The sequence below is a fragment of the Silene latifolia genome, chromosome 2 (genome assembly GCF_048544455.1).
Source record: "Silene latifolia isolate original U9 population chromosome 2, ASM4854445v1, whole genome shotgun sequence".
Lineage (NCBI taxonomy): Eukaryota > Viridiplantae > Streptophyta > Magnoliopsida > Caryophyllales > Caryophyllaceae > Silene > Silene latifolia.
The window spans coordinates 164,904,768-164,908,559 of record NC_133527.1 but is presented as its reverse complement, the minus strand read 5'-3'; the positions used below and the strand labels follow the sequence as shown (position 1 = coordinate 164,908,559).

General features: G+C 36.1%; 1 non-coding gene across 1 annotated transcript; it reads left to right on the top strand.

The window, feature by feature from the left end:
• The first annotated feature begins 3,440 nt into the window (after positions 1-3,440).
• Positions 3,441-3,547, top strand: LOC141644967 (small nucleolar RNA R71). Its single transcript, XR_012544565.1, has one exon. It is a non-coding gene; the product is annotated as a small nucleolar RNA R71 (small nucleolar RNA).
• Positions 3,548-3,792: the final 245 nt, after the last annotated feature.

The window sequence follows — 3,792 nt, the reverse complement described above, 5'->3', positions numbered from 1 at the left end:
ATGACATATTGATCATTGGGAATGATTTAAGACTTGGAGAAATATAATACATCTATAATATCTGGATTTATGGAGATAAATCTATATGATGTTAGCATCATATAAGAGTTCTTATGTTGATAAGATTCATGACTAGTTCAATCGAGTTGAACATATTTGATTGATTCAATTTGCTTCCGCTGCCGGATCATTTAAATGAGTAATGATGTATAACACTTCATATACTTTGAGTATGATGAATTGTTTCAAAATCGAATTTAAGTAATAGTTACCAAGTAGCCATATAAATTATTCCTAAGTGCTTGAAGAAGCACTAAGGATGGAAAGTTAAGTGTTTTTGATGCAATTCACAAATTTGTGTAAGGGCTTGCACTAATGACTGTTGAGATTGTATAAGGTTTCGGACAAAAACCGTATTCGAAACACCTAAAAATGGTTAAGGAACCATTGTGGCTATGTTATTTAAGAAATGGATTTGCTAGAATTGTTCTAGGCAATAAAGAACAATGAGAAATGCTTACAACGGAAATTTAGGACACTTGCAATCATGAGATGTGCGAGAGGATGGATCTCGCACACTGTGAAAACAGTGGGAGTTATTCTAAGGCTAGAGAGCTTATGTCTAGATTGGATCTAGACACGTACTCAGAAAGTTTTGTAATGCAAATGTATACATTACAAAGGAAAACGAGTATGTAGTAAGGTTGAGTTAGGTACAAGAAGTTGATAAAACCTACTAACCAAAGCCTTCTCATGGGCTTAACATGATGAGTCATGTCATATGTCATTTCAATTGCATTGAGATGACAACTACATATAAGATGAAAATGGATTATAAAAATATGAAGTAGTAATCAGGTATTGACTATTCATATGTGATAATCACATTTGTCGTTCGAGTTTTTAAATCTGAAAACTCCTTTTATACTTTGTTACATCCAAACGGGTTATAGAGACAATATTGAACCCCGTTAAAGTGAACCCAGATTAACATGGTATTCGCCCATAGTCACTTGTATGAGGTGACGTCTCGAAGTGACTAGAGTTTGATGCGATTGATGGCAAGTTCAAGTGTCATAGAGTCATGTGAGATGACTAGTCGATCACATAAGCAGACTGTTAGGAACACTTTATCGGGCCTTATGACCGCTTATAGAGTTCTGACAAATTTATATAGCCTGGTCATGGCGAGAGCTACTATAGTATTCTAATGAGTCGATTCTTTTGACTAAAGACTGTTCGCCTAAGGTGGCACAGTTTCAGATTAACTTTGATTTATGTTACTACGACCTTCGTAAATGGGGTCAAATGGGCATATTTTGGGTTATGATGGTTGTGGCTAGTCGAAGGGAATAGTGCGATAGGAATTGTCCACCCCTTTGTGAGGGTTAAAACAATATCTCAGGGCCACTCGAGGAGTAATGAACTGGAAATGCGTGGTCACGCTCAAAAGGTATCTATGGTAGATAGTTCCGGTCAATTAGTTATTCTCCAGATCGAGGAAACCACTCTCGATATGATCACTTGCAAGTACGACCTGAAAGACACCTTGCATTGAGTGGGAAATAGTAATAGGACAAGAGAATTGGTGACGCACACTTGTCGAGAACAAGTGGGAGATTGTTGGAATAAGTGTCCTCCGACAATAATGCGATCACAATTATCGATCATGAGGATCACATGTTTAAATCTCATTTTTAAGAATACATGTGGGATGTAATATTTTACAATCAACTGGTCCACACATATCGGTAATGATTGACTGACTAGAGTTTGACATTACTGTCGTGCGACGATGGTGATCAGTTGATCCCCTTAGGTCATACCTATAGGGAAATACTCTTAATTGATTATTTAATTAATCGTATGCCGATACGAGTTAATTAAATTGCTTAAAATTGACGGATGGTTTTGTGAGTAAGATTAACGTGTCTTATTATAATTCGATTAAATTAGATACGGTCTAAGTAATCGAATTGTTTAATTACTTAGATTAAAATTATTGTTTACGAAACAATTGAAATTGAAATTGAATGAATAATTTATTATAAATACAAGACGTTGTAATTTATAATTTGATAAACCGTTTTGGTACAAGTAATTACGAATTACTAATCGATTTTGTAAATGACATATTTTATGAGTATGTTGATTTTTAATATGTTAAAAATACATTACAATTTCACATGTCAAGTAACATGTCACATATGTCATAAATTGACAAATGACAAAATAAAATGGATTCTCCAAAAAAAACAAGTACCGAAAATTAGGGTGGGAGGATAGAGTTTATATTGTGTTGTTTATATTCAATTAGAAACACAATGATAACCTACCCATATGTAGTCATGCAAGCCTACTCTTCTTGGGAAGAAAGTTGGCCTCTTGCATTGGCTATCTCCCCTTCCCCAACCGGTTTATGCATAGAAAAGCCAAGACCTTTTCTCTTATTATTCACTACTTCAACATCATTTTTTCTAGTGTTAGAAAAATTAATCACTCTCTACCATTTTGTGAAAACTTAGAGAAATAGAAACCTCACATATCTCTCCTCTTGGCCGAAATATTCAAGAGAAAATACAAATTGTTTTTGTGTCAAATTTTAAGTAAGACTTATATTTTTACTAGTTCATAATTATATAAGTTATTAAGAGATTTATTTGGGTATATACTTTTGGGAGAGGTTCTATTTTGGACCTTTTGTTCATCCATTATAAGGAAGCTCAAGAACTAACAAGAAGGAGATCTTGTTGGTGCCCTTATAACTGAAATCCCAAAGTAAGAAAGACGATTTCTTCTCTTATCTTGTTTTAGTTTGCATGCATAAGATATAACATTTATTTTATGACTAAATAAATCATTTCATATATGAATATGTAAATTAATGAGATTAATGAATCTAACACTTCAAAACCGGATGGTAGAAGTTGGTGTTTGGGTTGTAGACACTAGGATTGTTGTGGAGTGGTCTTGGTGGTCTTGTATTATTGTTATAGCTTTGAAAGGCATTAACATCTTGGACATTCTCCTCATACCCCCCATTGTAGTTGTTGGCACACATGTCAAAAGTGTGGCCATTTACCCCACATAGTTCACAAGGTGAAACTTGAACTACCTCCTCCATGGGTGGACCATGTGAAGTGGTAGCTTGATGAACTTGGTTCCTTTGAAATTTCTCAAGTTGCTTGGCGAGGAGATCAAGCTTAGCATTTGTCTCGGCATATGAACTAGAAGAGTTCTCCTTAGGGTATTTGTCATTCCTCCTAAGCATATTTCCTCTTGATCCATAATTGGCTTCCAAGTCTACCATCTTCTTAATTAACGTCGTCCCTTCCTCATCACCTAAATGATCAAATCCTCCTCCCGCGGAGGCATTCACCATTTCTTTAGTTCTAGGCAACGAGGTTTGAAAGAAGGTTTGGGTGATATACCACTCCGGAATCCCGTGGTGAGGACAACTAGCAATAAGGTCTTGATATCTATCCCATACTTCACCCAAGGATTCCCCATCTTCTTGTTGGAAAGTGTGGATTTCATTTCGAAGCATGGCGTTCTTGGATGACGGATAGTACTTGGCCATGAACGTCTTGGCTAAAGCGTCCCATGTTGTGAATATATCCGGTGGGTGAATATTCAACCACCGGTCCGCCTTACCCGTCAAAGAGAATGGGAACAACATCATCCTTAGAGTATCATCGGATACCCCGTTCTTCTTCATTATAGAGACCTTTCTCTTGAAATTTCGTAGGTGAGCATGAGCATCTTCTTCAATGTGCCCCCTGAACAAGTCTT